Source organism: Ochotona princeps, chromosome 19 (assembly GCF_030435755.1).
Source record: "Ochotona princeps isolate mOchPri1 chromosome 19, mOchPri1.hap1, whole genome shotgun sequence".
Lineage (NCBI taxonomy): Eukaryota > Metazoa > Chordata > Mammalia > Lagomorpha > Ochotonidae > Ochotona > Ochotona princeps.
In genome coordinates this window covers 37,626,430-37,651,877 of record NC_080850.1, presented here as the reverse complement: position 1 = coordinate 37,651,877, position 25,448 = coordinate 37,626,430, and the positions used below count along the sequence as shown (strand labels likewise).

General features: G+C 45.9%; 1 protein-coding gene across 2 annotated transcripts in view; it reads left to right on the top strand.

Moving 5' to 3' along the window:
• The first annotated feature begins 15,695 nt into the window (after nucleotides 1-15,695).
• The window catches only part of CDC42SE2 (CDC42 small effector 2), a 95,006-nt gene continuing 85,253 nt past the window's right edge, over nucleotides 15,696-25,448 (top strand). The window contains exon 1 of one of the 2 annotated variants that reach the window (XM_058677731.1): nucleotides 15,696-15,819. The gene's annotated coding sequence lies outside the window, so the exon portion shown is untranslated. The remainder of the gene's footprint in view (nucleotides 15,820-25,448) is intronic. The other variant, XM_058677732.1, reaches the window with a different exon arrangement.

The following is a 25,448-nucleotide window of genomic DNA, read 5'->3' as shown; positions in this document are numbered from 1 at the left end:
CAGTCTCTTCATGTCCACAAACACAGCCAGAATTCTTAATTCCTGCATCTTCTTTAAGCATTTTTTTTTTTTTTGCAAATGTCATCTTTTCAGTGAAGTCAGCTTTGGCCACCACTTCATTTAAAATTTCTTTCCCTCTCTATTTTCTCTTCCTTGTAGTTGATTTTTTTTTTCTTTTTGGCACTAACCTTTGGACATTCATGTAGATATGGAAACTCATCTTTCCCCCTGCAATGCAGGCCCTCAATAAATCCTTGCTGAATGATTTGTTAATAATATTACTTCCTTTTTGCTCAACTAGTGCACTCTTAGTATCTTAGTAGATAGCTGAATTTTAGTTTGGTTTGATATTCTTCAAAGTGTACCTCACATAACTATTAGTTACTCACTGGTATGTGTTTATTTCACCCAAATTACTAATTCCACAGTGAAATGTAAAGAATGGATGGCAGCTATGGGTAGAAACTATTCAGAAAACAGAATTGAAGGCTGGATTTTTGTCTCTTTCTACTTCAGTACTATCTTCTTGTGAAGGTAGTAGTTTTGTTACATGGAGCAGAAGTGAGTTCCATCACCACTTTGACAGTAATATGGGTAAACTCTTCTGAAATAAATGGCTGAGAATTTATAAGAATTCATCTGTATACTGTTCTCTCTAGAAAAGTTTAGATGTTTGCAAAAAGGATGTCCATCTCTTTCTGAGGTTTGATGGCTTATTTCTTGCATATACCTTTCCTTGAGTCTGATTATAGTCCTAATACAAAAAGTGAGTCCATCTGTTGTATCAGGTGAATGAGCGTTCAGATCAGCAAACCCCAGCTGTGTCTCACAAGGTCAGCTTCGCGGTGTACAGTGTGTGGCCACACGAGGCCCCGGGAGCAGAAGGGTTATGCTCTTGGGCTAATGTTTTGGTATGGCTGACTTGCTCATCTTAATTTTTTTTAAAAACTTCGCTTTTTCAATTTTGAATTCACAGGAGGGCCCAAAAATTATTTAGCAAGTTCTGGTCTCAGTGGTTCTTGGAGAAAATGGAGAGGTTCTGATGTCAACGCAAAGGTAAAATTCCTTTGGAACTGAGTTTCTGGTTAGCCCAGGAGGTGTGCACTCTGGGTCAGTATTGAAGCCGACTTTGGCTCGGTGCTGTCTGAGTTCCTTCTGCTTAGGCTTGTCCCTAAGAGGAGTCACGGGTAGATCCCAATGAGGACCCAGAGGCCAGAAGACAAATGGAATGAGAATCTTGATATACAGACTGAGAGTGGTTGTCAGTGGAAATTCTGGAAGATCTTCAAGTTGGAAGCAGGAGAATGAAAAAAGTTAAATCATACAAATATCATCTCTAAGAGAGCTGACGTGGCTTAACAATATTAGGCCTTGAAATTAATAAGTGCTACCAAATGCTCCATGATGATGAAAAGCTGCATTTCCATTACCAGGAAGGCACAATGACAATCGCATGACTTGGCCTTAACATTTAAAAAGCTCAAAGTGATATAATTACAGTCAGAATCAGATAAAGTCATCACAACAATGGGTGATATTAATCTACCTCTTTCAATATTATGTAAAACAATCAGCCTCAGAATATCAAAACAAGACAGATTTAAGCAATATGGTTAGCAAACTTGATTCTGTGGACACATGGAGATCACTGTTCCATTGACCACAGAGAATGTCATTTATTTTAAACATGCAAAGACCATTTTCTTTTTCTTTTTTTTTCAAGATTTAGTTTTATATTTTTATTGGAAAGGCAGATATACAGAGAGAAGGAGATACAGAGAGAAAGATCTTCTGTCTGCGTGTTCACTCCCCAAACAGTTGCAGCAGCCAGAGCTGAGCTGTTCTGAAGCCAGGAACCAGGAGCTTCCGGGTCTCAGGCTGGTGCAGGGTTCCAAGGCTTTGGACCATCCTCGACTGCTCTCCCAGGCCACAAGCAGGGAGCTGGATGGGAAGTGGAGCATCCAGGATTAGAACTAGCACACATATGGGATCCTGGAGCATGCAAGGTAAGGACTTTTAGCCACTCGCCCACCATGACGGGCCCAAAGAGCATTTTCAAGAAAGTGTTACATGTCAAGCGGCCAGAACTCTGGAGCAGGCGACTGCCCTGTGGGAGTGAGTGAGGTAGCCATAGATTTCCATGATGTCAGCAGCAAGACTGTTGCTCCAAGTCCTGGTGAATTAGGTTTTCGTAGCCAGTGCTACCTGCCCTGCCCTCAAAGGCTGAAAATAGGAAGATCATTTTGAAGGGAGACGGATTCACTGTAAATCAAACAAGCATGAGAATGTTATATTCTTTTTATGGCTAGAGCTTTTTTAGGCAAACCTAGAAAGTGGCTACCCTACCTGACACTGCTCAGAATTTCAGCCAGACTGATGAGAAGAAGACCGGAAATGAGGCAGGAAAAGACTGATCAGAAGACTGAAAATGAGGCAGGTGTGCCGTCTAGCAGTTAGGATGCCTGAGTCCCATACTAGAGTGCCTGGGTTGGAGTCCCAGCTCCATTTCTCATTCTAGCATGACATTTGGTTCTCAGCACCTTTTTCCCAAAGAGACAGCCCTAACCATGCTTGATTGTGCTGGATAGCAGAGCTTATTTCAGGTTTTTGTTCCATTTGGTTTGTAAATTTATGTATTTTGGGTCTGTACCTTGCGTAGTGTTCTTTGATAAGTTACTGTAGCTGATGGATGCTCTGGGTAAGACTGAACATATTCAGTGTAACCCCGATTTCTCTGACGCGGGCCAGACTCCTAGCCAGGAATACTCTGCTCTTGTCAGCATTGCATCCTGAAATGTCATACCAAGAGGAAAAAAATGTGCTCAGTTTTCTCACATTAGTATAGGGTTTAATATGCAGGTTATTATGCATTGCCATCTTGTAGTTTAACAGTCATGAATAGTGCTAGAAGTCCGCAGTGCTTGGTGTCTTACCATGGTTCATTGAAACTTAAAAGGAGAGTAATTGCCAGAGCGCAGGGTTCCTTGCATTGCCTTGCATTTTGGAATCACTTGGAGACCTTAAGAAGGAAAAAAAAGGGAGCCAATGTTTTTATCTTCTATGTTTTCCTGTACTGATTTTTGCTCAACAGCAGCATTCTTTTAAATCAGAATTAGTAACATTTATATTTTGTTCTTTTTTTTTTTTTTAAAGAAGTTATTTGTTTATTTAGAAGACCAGAGTAATGGGCAGAGGGAGAACCAGAGATAACCCAGATAACCTCTACAGCAAGTGCTGGGCTAGGCTTCAGCCAGGAGCCAGGAGTTTCATCAAGGTTTCCCATGTGGATGGCAGGAGTGTAAACACACGGGCCTTCCTCCACTGCTTTTTTCCAGGCCATTAGCAGGGAACTGGATTGGAGGTGGAGCAGCTGGTACCCGAACTGGCACCCCAATAAGATAGCATCGCAGTCAGCAGCTTTAATGGCTATGGCAACCCCATGTTTTGTTGTTTAATCATGAATCTAACTTTTAATTTAGTATACTGTCACAGCTAAATTAACTCAACATTTCACATTTTATCTTTTCTTCCACAGTTTCTTCTTTCATGTTGCAATTAAAAGTAAATCCTCAACTAGTTAGTTTAAGAACCAGTGGGGTCAAGGGCAGGTATTTGGTCTAGTAGTTAAGATGTCACTTGAAAGGTGTTTTCAGCTACTGGGTCCAGGTCTTAGTGTGCCCCCCAGGAGGCGAGAGAAGCTGCTGGAGTTCTCTTCTCTCTGCCACCTCCTTGGGGAACCCAGATTGAGTTCCACACTTCCGACTTTCGCTTGACCCCACCCCTAGCAGCTGCTGGCGTTTGGGAGTAAACCAGCAGACATTCCCTGTCTCTGTTTCTCCAACTCTTAGATAAATAAGTAAATAAAAGGTTTTAAAAGTGAGTTTACAAGGCATAAAAAGACACGGAAGAACCATAAGGCTTCTTGTTAAATGTAAAAAGCAAATCTCAATATCATCCTGGATGTTTCTAACAATGTGACATTTTAGAAAAGGCAACACTAAGGAGTTAGTGAAAATCTGAGTGACCCCTGAAGGGAAAGAGGAGAAGGATGAATGGGAGATCGTTAGGGTGCTGAAACGATTTTGGCTGATACTGTAATGATGGATTTTCATTCTGTGAAAATCCATAAAATGTGGAACAGAAGACTATGCTCTGTAGTTACAGTTTACTGTGGTGAAGTATAAAGTTAGGGTTTATACAAGTAAACTGATGCTAAGGTAAATTATGGGCTTTAGTTAATAATAGTATATCCCTATTGACTCATGAGCTATAACAAATTACCACACTAATGAAAGATGTTGATCAAAGGGGAAACTGGGGTGGGGGGATGCAGTGGGAACGCTCTGTGAAACCTAAAACCAGTTTGAAAAAAAAATCACTAATTCAAAAGCACTTAAAAAAATAAACCATTTTATTTATTTATTCATTTATTTATTTGCTTATTCGAAAGGTAGAGTGACAGAGATAGCCTGACACATTCATTCTGCTAGTTCACTCCCCAGATGCCTACACAGCCAGGAATGGGCCAGGCTGATGCCTGTAACTCATTCTGGGTCTCACACACAAGCAGCATTGACCCACGCCTTTGAGCCATCACCTGCCATCTTTCAAGATGCATATTCGCAAGACGCTGGAGTCAGAAATGGATCCAGGACTTGAACCTCACTTCTCTGAGATGGGACACGAGTGTCCTAACTAGTGTTTTAACCACCGCGCCGAATGCCTGCCCTTCATTTCTGATTGGGCTGCCTTTGATGGCCTGGGAAAAGCAGTTAAGGTGGCCCTAGTGCTTGGGCCCCTGGCAGCCATGTCAAAGACCCAGTTGAAGTTCCTAGATCTTGGCTTTGACTTGGCCCAGCCCTGGCTATTGCAGTCACTGGGAGAGTAAACATTGGATGAAAAATCTTTGAATCTCTCTTTCTTTATAATACTGACCTTCCAATATACAATTAAATCTTTAAAAATATACATATATATACGTATATATATAGATAGATGCAATATGACTTTAAAAACAAAGCCATTAGTAACAATAACACTATAGCTACTTATCAAGATTAGTGACTTTTAGAAAAATATTTTCAATTAATGCTGTATTGATTTACAATTTATCAGTTAATGCAATATGAAAGTAAAACAGACAATATTTCTTGGCAGGCCAAAGCATGTGATTGGCCCTGTTTGCCTGTAGCAGGAAGCTATGGAATAAGCTGTGGAATCCTGCCCTTTTTGCTAAAGCAAGAAATTACTCTGCAGATAATTCTTTTTGCTAAAGGCAATTTTTAATAAGACTTTTACATTTTTTTCCACAAAAAAAATAGTAATTCCCAACAACTTGTCAAACAGCTAAAATGCTAATGTCCAAAAAGTTGTTTTGTTTTATAAAACAATTTTATTTCTTTTTTGAGACATCAGCCTCTTCAAAGGGGTTCTGCTATTTTTTTGTCTTTTCATGTCAGTAGGGTAGAATATAGAATTCTGTATTGTGAGAGAAGGAAAAATTTGTCAAAGAAATGATATATGAGTACTAGAATGCCAGATGGACATGGCACTTCCCAGACTGAATCTCATGTTACCCCAGCTAATAAAAACCTGTTGAGATTAATGAAAACTAAATGAAGGAAAGAACTAATCTCTTAAATAGGGATGGTTGATTAAAGGCAAGTAGATGAGCATAAAATAATAGTGTAGGTAATAATTCCTCTTCAAGTTTCCCATACTATATAAGAGGATGTAATTGAAGCAATAATATTTTGAAGTTCAGAGGTTACATATGATGTATTATCATATGCCTATATATAAACTTGACTCTTTTTAAGATTAATTTATTTTTATTTGAAAAAAATAAAATCACAGAGAGAGTAGAAGGGACAGAGAGAAGAGGCAGAGACAGAATCTTACATCTGCTGGTTCACTTCCCAGTGGCCACTGTGGCCAGAGCTGGGCTATGCCGAAGTCAAGAGCCGGGGCTTCAACCGGGTCTCCCGTATGCGTGAAGCGGTCCAGGCACCCAGGCCATCCTCTGCTACTTTCCCAGATGCATTAGAAAGCTGGATCAGAAGTGGAACAGTCAGGATTGCATCCAGTGCTCATATGGGATGCTGGCACCACAGGTAGAGAATTAGCTTGCTATACCACAACGCTGGTCCTAAACTTCACTCCATAATCAGTGAATTTTCATCTTCCTGCCCAACTCATCACCATCTTCTCCAGGTCACCAGACCCTTGATGTGAGCTGGTGGATTTCTGCATATTCACTGTCATTTCCCCCTCTGTCCACGTGAATGCTGGTTTTATTCTCTATCTCCTAAGAGAGCAACATACCTCTCATAAATGTCTGATTTTGTGCACCAAGTTCTTTTACACCTCGAAAATTGCATCCCTCCTTTCATTTCTCATTCATTCATCTGGGTTGCTCTTTGAGGAATCCTTTCAAGACTCCCTTTTTCCTCCAGGCCCATGAGAATACTTAGCAAAGTGTGTGCACTTCCTCTTCACACGAGAGCAGTTCTGGTGCAGGAAGCCGTGGTGGCAGCTTCTTGATTCTGCAGCTTCTGGACAGAGCCTGAGCCAGAGCAGGTTCTGCATGTGGCTACAAGATAGGGAACAGAGAACCAAACACCGATCCCACTGTAGTGTTGGCTTGGGAACAAAGTCAAGATCGGGAACTGCATATTAAAGCCAGGGTGAGAAACCCAGGAGAGACGGGAAGCTGCTTGTGAGTGTGAGAGGTGAGCCTGGAAGGGCCTCATCAGACAGAGGCCATGTGGGCAGCCAGCCGTTAAGACATAGAGTGGTGCTGCTTTTAAAAAATTTTTGTTTTATTACTACTTTTTAAGGATTTATTTATTTATTTTGGAAAGTCAGGTTTACAGAGAGGAGGAGAGACAGAGAGGAAGATCTTCTGTGGACTCACTCCATAAGCTGCCGCAATGGCCGGAACTGAGGGGATCCGAAGCTAGGAGCCAGTAGCCTCTTCCGGGTCTCCCATGCAGGCGCAGGGTCACAAGGCTTTGGGCTGTCCTCAGCCACTTTCCCAGGCCCCCAGCAGGGAGCTGGATGGGAAGTGGGGCTGTTGGGGTTAGAACTGGCACCCATATGAGATCCCGGCACATTCAAGGCGAGGATTTTAGCTGCTAGGCCACCGTGCCAGGCCCTGCATTGCTGGTTTTAACATCTGTTGCCTTCCCATCCTCCGCCCAACAGATTAAATGCCCAGACTCCCTCACCACATCCCCATAGTTTACTATGGATCTTGACGCACACAGATGGGTGGCAAAAAAAGCCTATGGAATGCAACTGAGCTGTGTGAACCTTTCTTAAATACCATTTCTTAGGAATTTTCACAAAGAATACTTTTGCCCAAAACCTGACCTCACCTGCAGTGGGAAAATATTCTTTTTTACAAATACTTATAATAGGGTTTGGCTCACCTCTTGTAACCTTGGATTTTCTACCTTGTATTATACGTGTTTGGCTGTATTCTGCTTTCTTCAGAGTCCCTCCTTGGAGAAGGACCACTGGCAGAGCAGCTCTAAAGACCACCACCCAGCAGTGACATAGGTTTAGTTTGCTTTTAGAAAGATTCAGTCTTGGGCCCGGCGTGCTATCCTAGCGGCTGAAGTCCTTGCCTTGCTCGCGCCAGGATCCCATGCGGGTACCAGTTCTAGTCCCGGCAGCTCCACTTCCCATCCAGCTCCCCGCCTGTGGCCTGGGAAAGCAGTCGAGGACGGCCCAAAGCCTTGGGACCCTGCATCCACATGGGTGACTCAGAGGGGTTCCTGGCTCCTGGCTTCGGATAGGCGCAGCACTTGGGGAGTGAATCATCAGACGGAAGATCTTCCTCTCTGTCTCTCCTCCTCTCTGTATATCTGACTTTGCAATAAAAATAAATAAATATTTAACAAAAGAAACAAAAAAGAAAGATTCAGTCTTCAGGTCGTTATTGTTCCTTTCCTGCTGTTTCTCAGCTGCTTTGGTGTTCATTTTTGCCAGATGAGGATATTGACTTAAAAAAAAAGCATGCTTATATATTAAAGGAGAAACAGGAAATAAATATGTAGTCACTTGGTAATGTTACTTTAAAAGCCAGCGTAGAGTGAGCTAGTGAAGAAGCATTCAGGACCCCTGCATCCGACATCGGAGTGCCTGGTTCTTCCTGCTAATGCAGTCCCTGGAGGCAGCAGGTCCAGGTCAGCCTGCCATCCACATGTGAAAACTGGGTTACATCCCTGGCTGCTGGCCTCAAAATGGCCTAGCCTTGGCTGTTGAGGGTGTTTGGGGACTGAACTAAAGGATGCAATTGCGCTACCTATCTGTTTATCTATCTATCTACCTTCAGTTTATCATTTTGCCTTTCAAATAAATCTTAAAAACTAAATTGATTTTTTTAAAAAGTTATTCTATTTTTATGGGAAAGGCAGATTTACGGAGAGAAGGAGAGACAGAAAGAAAGATTTTCCATCTGCTGGCTTACTCTGCAACGGCTGGAGCTAAGCCCATCCGAAGCCGGAAGCCAGGAGTTTTTTCAGGACTCAGAGCCGGGTGCAAGGTTCCAAGGCTTTGGGCTGTCCTGCCTGCCTTCCCAGGCCACAGGCAGGGAGCTGAATGGGAAGTGGAGCAGCTGGGACATGAATTTGCACCCATATGGGATCCTTGCGGCTGCAAGGAAAGGGTTTAGCCACTGGACCCATAAAATGAATTTCTTATTTTTTATTTTGCTTTTTATTCATGAACTAGTGGAAATTTAGAAATATGTATGTGATGTGTCCTGTATTTCTATAGAATAGCATTGGTATTTTTCAAGTTATAATTTAGTTGTTTTCACTATTAAAAACATTGCAGTAAAGTTGTGGAAAAAATTCCCCTGTAATAATGAGGACAAATTATTGATCTTCTTATGTAAACTATTTCATCTACTTTTCTCCAAACCGAATTAGATAGGTACTATTCCTACTTTAAGATGAGTAGACTAGAACTTAAAGAGGTTAAGAAAATTGCCCGTAAGTTCAAGATCAACCAATTTGCAAAACCAATCAGTATTTGCATTGGACATTTGGCCTAGGCGTTTGGGTCCTGCTTGGCATTCTTACATGCCTGCGTACCAGATTAAAGTAGCCTGATTCTCATCCTCGCCGTCCTAGTTCCCTGCTAATGTGCACCCTGTGAGGCAGGAGGTGATGCTCAAGGTGTTCAGTCTCTGCCGCTCATGCAGGAAATCCAGGTTGAATTTTGTGCTCCTGGCTTCAGTGCAGCTCGGCCTCAGCTGGCGTGAGCATTTGAGGAGAGAAGCAGTGGAAGCGCTCGCTTGCCTGCTCTCCACACATCTCTCTGCCTTTCCAATCAAGAAATTATTTTCAAAATGTCTACCTGATCTTGGAGGATATTCTGTTTTACCACCCAACACTGCCCATCAACTCTCTTGTCTATTCAAGGACCAGAACTCTATGTAGCTAGAAATTCTCTATGCATAATTTTAAGGACTCACTAGCTTGTTTCTCCAAAATAAAGTCACATCTGCTTTTTACCCCAAAAGAAAAAAAAATGACATGTAAGTCCCCATCTGTCAGATTATTAGGAATTTCTATCTTTCCCCACAGGTTCCCTCCTCCCATGTAGATACAAACATGGGGCCCGGCGCAGGAGCTTAGAGGTTGAAATCCTCACCTTGCATATGCCAGGATCCCATATGGCGCCGGTTCTAATCCCGACTGCTCCACTTCTCACCCTGCTCCCTGCTTGTGGCCTGGGAAGGCAATCAAGGACAGCCTTAAGCCTTGGGACCCTGCACCCACGTGGGAGACCTGGAGGAAGCTCCTGGCTCCTGGCTTCAGACCAATTTAGCTCGGTTGTTGCAGCCACTTGTGGAGTGAACCAGTGGACAGAAGATCTTTTTCTTTGTGTCTCCTATAAATCTGTGAATAAAAATAAATCTTAAAAAAAAAAAAAAGATGTAAATACAGGACTGTTGGCTAATGTCTGTAAATTGCTGCCTGTCTTTGTGGCTGACAATGGAATGAAAACTTAGGTACGCTCTCTACATATTTTTTTAATTTATTTTTATTTGAAGGCCGAGAAACAGAAGCATGCTCATACATAGAGAGATCCTCCCTCCGCCAATGCCTGCAAGGGCCGGAGCAGATCCAGGACTCACCCTGGGTCTCCATTGTGGGCAGTGGTGCTCAGGCAGCTGAACCACCACCTGCTGCCTCCCAGCCTGCAGGGCAGCAGGAAGCGAGACTCAGGAGGAGCCAGGACTTGAACCCAGGCTGTCCCCAGGTACATGCTGGAGGTAGGAAGGACAGTGCACAGCTGGTCTAGATAAGGATTGATTTCATGTCAGTGACTGCATGGTTTCCTATTGCAGCTTAACAACTTAATACAAAGTTAGTGGCCTGAAACAACACCCATTTATTAGCTCATGTTCTCTGTAGGTCAAAAGTGCAGCGTGGTGTGAACGAGGTTCTCTGCTTACAGTAGCACACGCTGAACACAAGGCCTTGCAGGTCTGCCTTTAGCTCTGCAGCCTCTGGGGAGGGGATCTGCTTCCAGATCCGCAGAACTCAGCTGCTCGTGGATAGAGGCTGCAGGTCCCCATTTGCTTGCTGGCTGTCAGCCAGGGACCGCTCTCTGCTCTTAGAAGCTGCCTGTACCCTCTTCATCTTCAAGTAGGGCATCATGTCCTTCTCTTGCGTTGGATCTCTTTAACTTCTCTTTCTGCGTCTAGCCAGAGGAAGCTCCCACTTTTGAGGACTCACGTGGTTAGAACAGGGTCACCCAGAGAATTTCCTTATTTCTATAAGGTCAGTTATGACACATAACCATGAGAATGGTATCTTGTCTTGGTACATGCAGATTCTGGGGATCCGGGCATGGAATAGTTGGAGTAGGGCATGCTGCTTCCTTAGCCATCTGCCCCTCCACAGTACCTCAGTGACAAAGCTCAGTGGCAGTGCCAGGGGGCAAAGTACCGGAATCCTCCCCGGTACTTAGCTGAGCCGGACTGAGCTGAGTCACTAAGTAATGCTTACTGAGGAGGACTGCTGCTGGACTGGGAAGACTCCCTGCTTTCTCTTGACCTGAATTTACCCCACCCCCCCCCAAGTTTTGTTTTGTTTTGTTTTTTCCTTGTTTTTTTTTTCTCATCGAAAACTTTGTGAAAGCAAGTCACAGGTCTCTGTGTTAGGAGAAAGTGGCAAGGTGTCTGTGCCATCTGTTACAAGGACACCGATCTCCAGGTGCTTTGAGGGTGACTGGATGCTCCCCTCGCTCGCTTCTTGCTGGGGCTGTGGTGAACCGTTCCTGCTGCCCTGTGACTGTGGAGGGACTTTCTAACAGGCCGCCAGGGCTAGTTCTGCTGGTTCCTGGGGCAAAGAGCTTCCTGAGGGCCCGGCGGCGTGGCCTAGCGGCTAAAGTCCTCACCTTGAAAGCCCCGGGATCCCATATAGGCGCCGGTTCTAATCCCGGCAGCTCCACTTCCCATCCAGCTCCCTGCTTGTGGCCTGGGAAAGCAGTCGAGGACGGCCCAATGCATTGGGACACTGCACCCACGTGGGAGACCCGGAAGAGGTTCCAGGTTCCCAGCTTCGGATCGGCGTGTACCGGCCCGTTGCAGCTCACTTGGGGAGTGAATCATCGGACGGAAGATCTTCCTCTCTGTCTCTCCTCCTCTCTGTATATCCGGCTTTCCAATAATAATAAAATCTTTAAAAAAAAAAATCTTAAAAAAAAAAGAGCTTCCTGAAGATGAAGGTTGGGGAGAGGCGGAGAGCGTGTTCTCCATCAGCAGTCCTGGTGCAGAGCCTGCCGCCAGCCTCTGGACTCCATCTTTCCCTGCTCTTACAGGCCATTTTGCTGCTGCAAAGGTCACAGTCCATCCTGCTGCTTGCCCTCCCTGTGGTCACACCCTTAAGGTGCCGGCTTCTGGACTTTGGCTCACTGAGCTCTGTGTGCCTTAGGTGTGCCACATTCTCTTTCTCTTTATGGTGTACTAGTGGGTTTTCTTTTAGCTCTTTTTGCTTTAACTTTCATAGATATTTAAGGGAACTTTTGTTGCTCATCAGAGGAAAATCCATGTTACTTGCTTACATTTGAGGGCGTTTTCATAAAGTTCCTGGGATATGCTTTATGCAGGAATTCAAAAAATGTTTTGAGCCAAAGCAAACTTTTAATTCTCTGTTTTTCCCTATGCATCTTGTTTTGAAGTGTCCTCCTCTGAGTGTTAACTTCAGAAAAGAGAACTGGTCAGTCACACTGCGCTCTAACCCTTCCTCCCTTCCACCTTTGCTTGTCCCCAGAAGCTTGGTTCTTCCAATTGCTGACATACATTTGGAGCGAGGGGCGACATCGCAGTCAGATCACAGGGTCCGGGTTGAGGCGGGACATGCTGTGTGTACCTTCATCTTCCTCTCCCCAGCCCTGGCCCTTGGGCGCTACTGAAGGGTCCCACCCAAAACCCTCCACCAGGGGCTTGCCATTCACAGCTCAGAGAGTACTCTTCTATCTGAACGTCTGCTGACCTTCTTTCCAGAGGCTCACCTTGAATTCCTCTCCCTCTGAGAAGCCTTTTCTGACCCAAATAGACCTCATTGATGGCTTCAAATGTATTCACAGGCTACTGTGTCTGATTATCCCAGTCGTTGCTGTGGGACATTTCATTAAGGACAAAGACCATGCTTTATACCGAATTTTCCCACAGTACTTGGTATGCTACCTGGCAGTTAGCAGGCATTCAACGAATATTTGTGGTTTGATGAGCAGTGAGGATCAGTTCTCGGTAAAAGTGTGAAGCAGTGTAAGTGAGGTTGTCTGCTTGCCAGTGGATGTTTCAGGCATAGAAAGCGCCACTGGCTTCTTTGCTTCTCTGATTTTGTGATTTTTCTCCTTTCTCAGTAAGATCCATGTGTTTTCTCATATTTCTCAATCTCCCTTGGTTACAATGTATATGCCACGTGTCCTGTTTCCTTGACTGAATACTTAAGACACCTGGTGTTTGCCCCTAGATTTTATGTTTCTTATCTGTGTCTTACAATTTTTGTGTATCTTTTATCACACCAAAGACAGATCACATATAGAACAGATGCTCAATATATGAAATGAGGATGCTGTATCAACAAAAGAATATGTATTGTATCATTTGTTTCTTGGAATAGCCTTCCTAAATCTTTGGGAAAAAAAAATCTAAGTCATGAAGCTAATTGATATAACATTAGTCAGTGGCATTCACCACTCTGTTATTCATTTCTAAAGCATAAGCACAGAAAAAGTTTCTAACTTTATGATAAAAACAAAATCTTCCCTTTGCTTTAACTTTCTTTTGTTTCACTTGGCCAATTCAGTTGTTCCTTTCAGAGTAATTGAAGTGTCTGTATCTTTACCAGGACTGATGATTCTTTGTATCCTAAGTGGTTTGCTTATACTTCTAATTAAGAGTGATGATTTATCATGCAACCCTGGACACAAGCAACTATTAAACCAGCACAAGAGTCACTCTGGACAAACTAAGAAGTATGGTGACACTACTTTGAAAGTGCAATAAATGTATATTGTCATTCAACTGTAAAACCATTCTGTTAGATTTGGGCCTTATATCTTTCAGCTTCTTTTGTTGCCTGGAACCGTGCTTGATACATTTGTGGTAGTAAAGATAGTAGCGCCCTTTTAAGATTGTTCATTTAATTGAATATTATATCTCTTTTAAAAATCTTTATTTATTTGTATTGGAAAGTCAGATTTACAGAGAAGCAGAGAGAAAGATCTTCCATCTGCTGGTTCACTCTGCAGGTGACTACCATGGCCGGAGCCGAACTGATCTGAGGCCAGCAGGCAGGAGCTTCTTCTGGGTCTCCCATGTGGGTGCAGGGTTCCAAGGCTTTGGGCCATCCTCGACTGCTTTCCCAGGCCACAAGCAGGGAGCTGGATGGGAAGTGGAGCTGCCGGGATTACAACTGGCACCCACATCCGGGGCATTCAAGGCGATGACTTTAGCCGCTAGGCCACACCGCTGGGCCCGATTTATTTACTTTTTTTAAAAGATGCTTTTAAAGGCAGAATTACATCAAGAAAAGGAGAGACAGCGAGGCCTTTCATCCACTGGTTCACTACATAGCTGCTGCTTTTTCTAGGCTATCCTGGGGTCAGGATCTGAGATGGAGAGGCTGGCCCCCAGATGGAGTACCAGCACTGCAGATTTAGTCATTTGAAACTAATTGCAGACAGATTTGTAGATAGGTCTTCTATCTGCTTGTTCACTCTCCAAGTGGCTTCAAGAGCCAGGGCTGAACCCGGCCAGGGCTAGGAGTCAGGAGGTGGTTCTACCGTGTGAATTCCAGGGCCCAGACACTGGTTACCCACTGCTTCCTTTTCCAGGCCATTAGCAGGAGGGAAGTGTATCGGAAGTGGAGCTGTCAGGCTGGCACTGTAGGAGGTGTCTTCATGTGCCACAATGCTGGTCCTTGTTTTTAAGATTTTTAAAGAGAAATCTATGTAACAAAGCAAAAGATTATAGAATCAGGCCAGTGCGAAAGCTCTGAGAGTTGATAAGTAATCCTCAGCAGTAGGTTAGGCCAATGTGTTCCTTCCTGTTGTCCTTGAGGCGAATGCTTCCACTTGTTATGGAGCAGCAAGTATGCAGAACAGGGCCTTTTGTACTGTCACAGTTGCATTTTTATCAGACTTTTAAATGTACATTATGTGAATAAATTGTAAAGTGACAACTTTCTACCCTTGTCTTTCATTTAGAACAAGAGTTTGCTTGGTGATGATTTTAAGGATAGTGCAAACACATCCTGATACTGACTCTGGTGAAAGCTGACCCTGAGGGAACAATGTTCCAGTCCTGTGAGTTGTAGTCCTTCCAGAATATTCAAGTAACAAGTGGCTGGAGATGAAGTCTGAGAACTAACAGGAAAAAGGCAAGGACTCCGTGAGGACTTTAGTTTTAACACATGAAGTATGGAGCTGTTAGTGGATTTTGATCAGATGGGGCATGGGTTCATTCGCCGCCTTTAGAAAGACATTCCGACTGTTGCTTTGACAACAAACTAAGCTGAAGGTGACCAGAGACCATCCAGCGGTACACTTGTGGCCAGAGGGGTAGGGGTAGCAGCCACAGTCGCTGCCATCGAGGAGCTCACGAGCTCATTTCTAAGGACTCGTTCAGGTGTCTCTGGGTTAGGTAAAGTACACGGCCGGAGGCCCAGGACACCTGGAGTTCCCACACCTATCCAATACCGAGTGGGCGTCCTCGGCCACCAGCCGGTCAACGACCGCGTTGGGACTCCGCCCTTCGCGTTGTCGGGACGGTGGCCCGAGGACTCCCGCCCCGGCGACCCTCCCCTCGTCAGGGCGCAGGCGCCGCCCCTCACGGGGAGCGAGCCGGCCAGACCAAGGCGGGAAGGGACTCTCCCGCGCGCCAGGCCCCGGTCGCCATCTTCCGGCGCGTCCGTCCTTTCCCGCGCGGGCCGCAGCCCCGGCTGCCGAGCGCCCCTGAACCTCGCAGGCGGCTTGCAGGTCGGCGCGGGCCACACCACCGAAGTCCCCGTCGCTCAGCCGCCCGGCCATCCCCGAGGCGGGGGCGTGCTGGGGCGGGGCCTCGGCGGGGGCGGGGCCGGCGCGGCGCCCCGCCCGCCCGCTGCGCTGAGCTCGCGCCCCGCCCCCGGCCCCGCCCGCCCTCGCGCGAGCCTGGGCGGGGAGGGCGGGGCCAGGAAGAGGGGAGCGCGCCGGGTAGCGCAGCTGCGGGCGTGGGGGTGGCAGGAGCCGCGGAGCCGGCACCGAGAGCGGCTGCCGAGGAGCGGGCGGCCGAGACAAAGGCCACGGTGAGTCCAGCGCCGGCCGCCGTGGCGCGCCGGGCCTCGGTGCGGGTCCCTCGCCGTCCTTGCGGGCGGGGCCCTGAGAGCCCCGAACCCCCGCCCCGAGGGCTCCGGGACGAACGCGGCCCGGCCCTGCCCGCCGCGCGTTGCGGGCTGTGGGCTGAGCCTGCGGCTCCATTTTCAGGTCTGGGCGAGGTCGTCAGCCCCGGGGACCCCTGCCTTTGGGCTTTTCCTGGAGTCCCTCGGAGGGATGGTTAAGAAGAGCTCAGTTGGAAATTCCCAGCAGGCGGCGGCTGAGGCGGCGGCAGAGCAGCAGCCGCCCGCCCGGTCGCCCGCCCGCCCTAAAATGGCATTGCAGACCCCCTCCCCCGACTTTGCGGGTGTCCAGCCGGGACGGTGCGGCGAGGGGTGCGCGAGGAGGGCCCGCGTCCTCCAGGTGAGGGGCTGGGAGGGGGCGGGGACCCGAGGCGCCCGGGACGGAACGCGCCCGCGGCTCCCGCAGCGGCTCGCCCCCGGCCCCCGGGGTCGGCCGAGCCCGGGCTACTCGTACAGGTTGTCCTGCCTGGCGCTGATCCGAGGAGGGCGAGAGGAACTCGGGTGTGGTAGGTGGCGGCTCGCTGATGCTGCATTTACTAGCTGAGAAGCAGCCGCGGTCGGCTGACGGCTTGTGCACGGGCAGCCGCGGTGGGGTTCCTCTTGAGCCGCAGTTATTTTAAATGATAAGCTTCTGCAGGCGAGTTTGCTGATGATGTGCGGTTTGCACAGTTGAAACGTGTTGTTGCAGCGCCTGGCGTGTAATAGACGCTTCGTAAGTGTTGGTCATGGGAATGCATGAATCTCGTCCCATCTGGTACTCTCGAGGCACTCTGAGGGAGGAAGGGAGGAAGGTTGGGAAGCAACACGTAGGTTCTCTCATGTGCTTGGTTGATGAATAGTCGGCTTACCAATATAACACGGTGTGGGATCATTTTGAGCAAAGTAATTCGTCACTTTCTCTGAAAAAGCCATTGTAGCTAATTCCTTTTGGAAATAATGGAGAAGATAAAGAAATACTGGGAGTTTTAAAATTTTTTAAGATTTAACTTTTCTGTTTCATTATAGAGTTGAGGTGATTTTGAGGGATTGTGGCATGGTGTTGAGCCTCTGCTTGAGTAAGGAAGAACCTGGAAAAAACTGATGTCCTAGAGATGTAATTAAATGTAACCGCCTCCTGAGCACACGCTGCTTAAGCAGCTGTTGGGAGTTGAGGCCTGTGCGGTATGCTGAATTTCTTGGGTGAACAAACCTGGTGACTTCCTCCTACACGTGAGCAGGAGAGTGCAGGTGGGGGCCCTCTTCTGCCGAGTCTGCTGTAGGTTAGGGGTTCTGCTATAGGTTAGGAAACCCCGGGGAATTGCAGGAAATGTGCGTAGGAACAGGGCTTTAAAGGTTAATCAGTAACTTTTTAAGGATCAAATTATTTGGTTACATTTTTACACTGCCAGTGTAATAACGTTGCATTTTTTCAGGATAGGAGGAAGAGGTTTAACAGTGTTTCTCCTCTGAATTTCATATTTAGGAGATTTTGGTGCTGTGTTTATTGAAGAGTAATGCACTTCTAGTTCTGCTTTCTGTAAATAGTTTTTGGAATAGCAACATTTTCCATTTTTAAAAGGCCGGAGAGGTCAGCAGTGGATTCATGTACTTTCAGAAGAGTTTTGAAGGAAGCATCTTTTGGGGGATGTTAGGCCTTGCAATTTACGTACAGATGCAATATTGACTTGATACTGCTGGAAGGGAATGATTATTATTAAGTTGAGGGTCCATGTTGGGATTTTTATCTAGTATTATAAAGCTTGAGGGGCCTGGCTCGAGAAGTTAGTGGCTAAAGTTTTCGCCATGCATGTGCCAAGATCCCATATGGGTGCCGGTGTGTGTCCTGGCTGCTCCGCTTCCTCAAGTCCTTGGGACTCTGCACCCATGGGGGGGACCTGGAAGAAGCTCCAGGCTCCTGATTTCAGATTGGCTTGTATCTGGCCATTGTGGATACCTGGGGAGTGAATCAGTGGAATGAAGATCTCTTTATTGGTGTCTCCTTCTCTCTGTAAATCTGCCTTTCCAATAAAAATCTTAAAAAAAAAAACTTGGCAAATAAACCTTATTAGAGAGTGAAAATTGTAGTGTTGCATTTATTCTGAACATAAGTTTGCATTGTCTGTATGTATTTTCATGTTTAAAAAAACAATATGGTTAGGCACGGTCAGGCCCTTTTAACCGATAGCAGACTCACTAAAGAACAGTCACCTAATAATGTATTTCTTAAAATGTGTCTCCATGTGAAATGATGTGATTGTGTTTCATTTTATTTGGCCTCTTTGGAGTCTAGTTTAGGTATATATATATATATTTTTAAGAATCATTTTTATTGCAAAGTCTGATATACAGAGAGGAGGAGAGGCAGGAAGATCTTCCATCTGATGATTCACTCCCCAAGTAACCGCAATGGCCGGTACTGCACTGAGCTGAAGTCAGGGGCCAGGAGCTTCCTCCAGGTCTCCCACACGGGTGCAGGGTCCCAAGGATTTGGCTGTCCTCAACTGCTTTCCCAGGCCACAAGTCAGGAACTGGATGGGAAGCAGGGCTGCCAGGGATTAGAACTGCGCCCATGTGGGATCCCAGCACATTCAAGGTGAGGACGTTAGCTGCTAGGCCACCGCACTGGGATATATATATATATATAAATATTGCTTACATAGCTGAGAGGGATGCATTCCGATGTGGCCCTCTGATTAGGGTGGGGAGGAGGGGCGGGCGTGAAGGAAGTTGAGTAGGACTAATGTTTCAGTCTTTTTTTCCTCCTGTGTTCTGGGGAGGAGGGGAGAGGCTTGCTGTCAAACCACATCAATACCTGGGTTTGGGGCCAGTCCTTTGATAACTCTTTAGAGACCTCATTTTGGTGGTAAGTGTTCTGAGGGTCTTACTTGAGTGGTTTTGATAGTTCTGAGAAGTTGTTGGTTTGGTTGTGCAGGGTTGCGAGAATCTTTGCAAGGTCTGTTGGCAAAATCCACCTTAGTGTATCCATTGACCCATGAACATGCTGCAGAACTTGGTCAGGAGATTTGTCCAGCCTGCTCTTTCCATCCTCCAACGAGGCAGTGGACGTCCCCTGCTGGCTTAGCTGAGCTGGCTGTCACATCCCCCATGCTGTCCACTGCACAGGCATTGGCAACTGAGGCGACCCAGTGCTAATACATGCATAGTCAGTTTAATATGTCACAGTCTTGATCTTTGCAGAATGATGTAGGTAATTGTTTTAATAGTTAGCTTTTAGTCTAGGTGTACCTTTTTACTTAACCAGTGTTGATATGCTATACATTGTTGAAGTAGTTATGTTTGAACTTTGAGTTTTTCTACTTCCTGTTAGCTTTGTGTGGTTATTGTTTCTAGGAATAAGGAGCAAAGTCGTCCCTCTGATTTTATTGGTTAGTCATGGAAGTGTTTTTTAAATGTTGTATTTCTCGTGGGAATAGTTTCTTGAAGTATACCACTGGATCTGGTTTTGCAGACGCCTAAGTGGATGAGAATGGAGCCAGATGCAGGGCACTGTGGTCACACTGCTGTGTAACAAGTGCTTGGTGTGCTGGGGGAGGGGGACAGGTGACCTGAACGTCCTTGGACTTGGAAACATAACCTGTTTTCAAAGGTTATTTGTACCTTGAAGCAGTGTATCATTTTAGGGGCTAAATTCCAGCATGATCCCAGTTTAAAAATGTTACAGTATTTGGAATGTTGGTGGTTTTTTTTAGATTTATTTTTTATTTTTATTGGAAAGTCAGATATACAGAGAGGAGGAGAGACAGAGGAAGATCTTCTGTCCGTTGATTCGCTCCCCAAGTGGCTGCAACAGCCAGAGCTGCACCAGCCTGAAAACGGGCCCAGAATACCCTGGGGTCTCACATTCAAGTGCAGGGTCCCAAGTTTCTGGGCCGTCCTCCACTGCTTTCCCAGTGCACTAGCAGGGAGCTCGATGGGAAGCAGGGCTGCTGGGATTAGAACCTGTGCCTATATGGGATCCGGGCGCATGTGAGAAGAGAACTTTGGCTGCTAGGCTACCGTGTTGGGCCCAAAATGTTGATAGTTCTTTGATGGAGTCTGTTTGTGGGATTCCTTCATTTTGTATAGGGCTTTTTTTTTTTTTTTTTTTTTTAATTGAGAAGTCAGACACAGAGGAGAGACAGAGAGGAAGATTCTCTTCTAATGACCCACTCCCCTAGTGGCCAGCTGCAACTGCTGGAGTTGCGCTGATTGAAAGCCGGAAACCTCCCCAGGGTCTCCCACGCGGGTGCAGGGACACAAGGCCCTGGGCCGTCCTCCACTGCTCTCCCAGGCCACAAGCAGGGAGCTGGATGGGAAACCGGAGCACTGGGACCAGTGCCTATATGGCATCCTGGCGTGTGCAAGCAAGGACTTTAGCCGCTAGGCTACCTCACTGGGCACGTGTAGGGCTCTTTAGAATGATTTAGAATGTTTCTTTCCTCAAATGTAATTAATCAAATCATTGAGAGTGATGCTGAATTGTCATATTGCAGCCCTGTCCTGCTTTCCCTGTATGAGTTGTGAGGGTTTGTCAGCAGTTTTTACTAAGCAGTTTTTAAAGTGCTGTGAAACTAATATCTTAGATGATCTAGGATGAGATGGGTGGCTATTAAGTTTGTAGGCTTTTTTTTGTTTTGTTTTAAATCATGTGTTTAGCTTTCTCTTCTGCTTTAGGAGTCAGGGATGTTCAGTTTTGTAGGATTTTTCTGACAGTTGAAAAAGTATGTTGGTTTTGGTCTGTTGTTCATTTCAGCTTTCATGAAAGAAATATTCTGCATTTTACCGAGTGTGACTTGTTCATGTTGGTTTAGATTTCTGTGACAGGAGTTTCCTGTATTCATTCTGTTTACTTGCTAGTTAAGGTAAAGGCATTTAAACCATTTTTTTTTTTCGTATTACCTGGTAAAACTTGTAATTCGGCTTATTAATTATGAACTTTATGCATCCTGTCGCCTCAGGTCCAAGCTTAAATGCAGTGGGCCTTTCTGTAGTACTGGCAGCTAATGAACACAGTAGGGTTTAGCTGAATCTACTCTGGCTTCTCATCTAAAGGGACTTTCTGAATTGAAATCCTGAAGACGTTGGTAATAAGTTGTTGTTAGCCCAACTTTATGAAATTGCTGTGAAGGTGTTTCAGTCGGAATGGATTATACAACCTCCTGGGATGGATGTTTGATGCCTGCCTTTGGCTTCCAGTTTCCTCCAGTGCAGACCCTGGGAGGGTTCCAGCCATCCACATAGGGTCCTGGGTTGAGTTCCTAGTTTGGGCTTTGCACCTGGGGTTGGGGCTCAGCAGCGTCTGCTGTTTGTAGGCGTTTGGCTTCTGCATCCGTAGATGAGAACATTTTGTGGTCTTGATCCTTTGCCTCACAAACATTCTTTTAAAATCAAAATTCAAAGGCAGATGTACTTCCTAGAAAGCATTGGAAAGTGCACATGAGATACAGGTGCTGTTGTAGTGATTCCATGAGGAAGCCTGCTCTTTCCATTTTGCTGCTTACTTGGTTAGGCATTTGTTCTGAGATTAAGAAATCTTTATGGGGCCCGGCGGCGTGGCCTAGCAGCTAAAGTCGTAGCCTTGAAAGCCCCGGGATCCCATATGGGTGCCGGTTCTAGTCCCGGCAGCTCCACTGCCCATCCAGCTCCCTGCTTGTGGCCTGGGAAAGCATTTGAGGACGGCCCAATGCATTGGGACCCTGCACCCGCGTGGGAGACCCGGAAGAGGTTCCAGGTTCCCGGCTTCAGATCGGTGCGCACTGGCCTGTTGAGGCTCACTTGGGGAGTGAATCATCGGATGGAAGATCTTCCTCTCTATCTATCCTCCTCTGTGTATATCTGGCTGTAATAAAATGAATAAATCTTTAAAAAAAAAAAAAGAAATCTTTATGATCAGATTTTGTAAGCATCTTGCACCAAAACATGCATTTTTAAACTTGCTGTATCTTTGACTCTTTGCTTGGTTAAAGCAAAAATGAATCATACTACATTCAGTACTTTGTACATTGTGGGTAATGAAGGAATATGGTAAGTTTTCAGCAGAAAGCAGCCCCTTTCCCTGTGCCTTCAGACTGACTCCAGGCTGACTTGTTTCTGTGCCTGTGGTTGAACTCTTCAGCAGAGAACTCGCTAGCACTTGCCAGTCCTGTTAGGTGCTCACACCCATGGTCACTTGTCAGTGATAGTCCTGTGTTCACCATTCAGAGGTACAAGTTGGTGTTCAAACTCTAAGACAAGTCAGAGCTGTTCCTTTCCAGCTCAGACCTGCAGACCTAGGGAGCTGGCTTTGAGTTCCGGTCAGCTGCTGCTCTCACTTGGCCAGCTCTTCTAGAAGTTGCTGTTACTGTTGGGGTTCAGCTCCGTGGGACTGGGGCCCCAGGGGCAGGTGTGCTTTCAGTGCAGCTCAGCTGATAGTGATTTTAGTAGATTGTTCAAAGCTGACTTTTTTGTCTGAGTGCTGGAAATGATTTGGGGGGATTCTGTGTCTGGGGACCTCCAATTTTAATGACAATGATAAGAGTTTTTCTGTGGCTGCTGTTTTGCCTTCCAGTTTGCCCCAGGGATTTTTGCTCTAACATTTTAACCAGAACTGTCCCTGGTTTATTAAGGTGATTTCACGCAACATAGTGTGAGAGTTGAGGCTTTTCCATTCTTCCACATCCTTCTGTCAAGTACTCCTACTTGAACATCACTTCCAAGTGCCTGAGGACCTACAGTCCATTGCTGCTGCCTTTTTTTGTTGTTGTTTTGTTTTAAGAAGCCTTCCTAGCGTGACTATTGGCCCTGTTTGGATGGTCTGGCTGATACCCCTAGTTCCCTTTTTCTCCCCCCTTTGTTGTCCTGACATGACCAGTGCTCCCAGCCCTATACCATTTGTATCCGTTTGTGCGTAGTGAGGAACCTGCAGCCTTTAACCTTGGCAGTTGAGCATGCTTTGAGAAAAAGCACCCGTCCTCACGCAGGTGTCCCTGAGATTCATAGTCTCTGGTGAGAAGGGCCCTGTGCTGCATACAGTGCGGTGGTCCTGGTTCAGTACGTCTCCACTGCTCCAAGGGACCGCTGTAAGCCTCTGTTCGAGTCTCTGCTGCCTCGTTTTCTCTTGGTTTTCAGCTGGTGACTGGGTTTTCCTGTATATTAAAAAAGGAGGGGCTTGCATTGGGGTGTGGCAGGTGAAGTTGCTTGCCCGTGATGTGGGTTCTGGCTTGGGTATTGGTTGCTTCGCTTGTGTTTTGCTCCCTGCTAATGGCCTGGGAAATTAGCGAAGGATACCTGAGTGTTTGGGCCCCTATAACCACTGGGAGGCTGGAAGAAGCTACTGGCTTCATCATCAAAAATGCAGCCCTTTGGGGAGTGGGTAGTGGATAAAAATTCTGTCTCACGTAAGCGAATGCAAACAAATAATTTTTTAATGAAAACAATCAGGAGAAAACTTGTTTCCCTGCATCTTTACTTCTGTTGCATCTCCACATTTCCTGCTGTTCTGTCACCATCACTTCCACACTTTATTGGTTCTGTCAGTGACATTGCATTGATTGCAGGCTGTACAAACTCATGTTCTGAACTGTTCTGTTTTTACTGCGCTGTTTCTACCAGCATCACCCATCCTCCCCAATGGCATATCTTTGTGTAATTAATCTTCTCTAAAAATGTTGGTATTTGCAGTCACGGATATTCCCTGTCTGGTGGATCCATTACAGTGTTTACCTTCTCCCTTCTGTGAGGCGGCTCTGTCCGAGGTCGCTGGTGACCTCTTCCGTGGTAAATCCCCTGGTGTCACTGTGTCATCATCCGTGTCTCACTGGGGAGCAGCAGTAGCAGCATTTGACATGTCGCAATTACTGTTCCTTGAAACCCTCCTTCCTTTCTGTAGCGGATGCTGCTGCTTGTGTGCAGTTCATCTTGCTGTTCCTTTCCGTGGCCCCTGCTCTGAGATGTGAGGCAATGTGAGGGCTGGCTTTCAGCCTTTTCTGTATTTATATTTATGTTTATGCTTGTGATCTCATCCTGTCTAGCTAGAATTATGCTATTTCAAACTAAAGATTATCTTAATTTTAATCATCTTTTGTAAGCTCCATTTAAAAATTGCTCAGCATTTTCAATTAGATAAAACATATCCCATATTTAACTTAAAAATTTGTTCTCAGTAAATTCTTCCCCATCTTATTAAATGTCAACTAAATCTATTTTTTGGAGAGACAGATGCTTTCTCTGCTGGTTCATTCCCTAAACTCTGTGGTTCATTGCCACAGCAGCTGAAGCTGAGCTGACGGAAAGTAGGGAGCCAGGAGCGTCTTCCAGGTCTCGCTGGTGGGTGCAGGGACCTAAGGCTTCGGGCTCTTTCCCTGCTGCTTTCCCCTTCTGTAGGCAGGGAGCTGTGTTGGAAGTGAAACAGCCAGGATGCAAACCCTGTGCCAGCCCCTTGTTGTATGCATTCTGCTTTCTTATTCTTTACATCTAATTCAAATAATCTGCCACAAAAGGGTGTCTCTTTACCTTAAAAGATGCCTTAAAGAGAAAGTATGAGAATGTGCTGTCTTTGGTGCCTCCTGTCTGAGCCCGCAGCACCTCTTGCCTGTGTTACTCAGTAGCCTGCTGCTTTCCAGTTCAGCTGCTGCTTCTGCTCTTTCCTCTGCTCAGCAGAGTGACCGTGGAGACCTCTGCTCTGTCAAATTCTTCAGTGGCTTTCCATAAATAAAAGTCAGGACACCTACAATGTCTACAAGGCCTTCCATGAGTTGTTCCTCCTGCCTCTGATTTCCTGTCCTGCTGGTTTGTCCTTGGTGTACCCCACTGCAGCCACATGCAACCTGCCAAGCTTGTCGTGCGTTAGTGCCCTTAGGGACAGAGCTGTTTTTATGCCTGTGCAGCCCCCAGCACTGAGAAGTGGACAGCAAAAGGCAGGCACTTGGCTGTGCGGAGTAACGTGGCTTACTCACCTGGCTACTCTGTCTTCTCCATATATGCATGTTTTTTGAAAAAGATTTTGAGCTTCAACCAGAACCCTGTAGGAATGAAGTAGAAGCATATTTGTGCACAAGAAACAAAGGTAAATTTTGGGTAAATTCTTGTGTATGGATAGTGAAAACAGTGAAATAATGAGAGTCAGAGGAGGTAGGAAAGGAAGATAGGTGAAACAAATGGAATTAAGAAGGAAAGCCTGATGTGAAAGTAGGGTGACATAACTTAACAGAAAAACCCAATAAACTAGTTCTGGCTGGCCCGAATTTCTTGTAAGTAGCTTTTTTTTTTTTTAATTAAATTCTGCTTGTTGGTGGTTCAGACACTCAAGGTTTGGCCATTTATTTATTTATTTCTGCTTGCTTTGTTAAAAGAATCAGGGAATGAGGCTTATTGGTTGCCAAAACATATTTTTCTATCTTTTTCTAAACTTGTTTTATTAAACCAGTTACTGTTAAAATGTCTGGTATTCTTAACAGATCGTATTCTTGGGTAGAAAGCTCAAATAGAAGCCTCAGAGTTTGAGGGACATGGTCAGTAGACCTTGCCCTGCCGCCATTGCCCTGTGTCTTTAGGGCCCACCCTCTAATAAAGGGGCAGCACATAAGT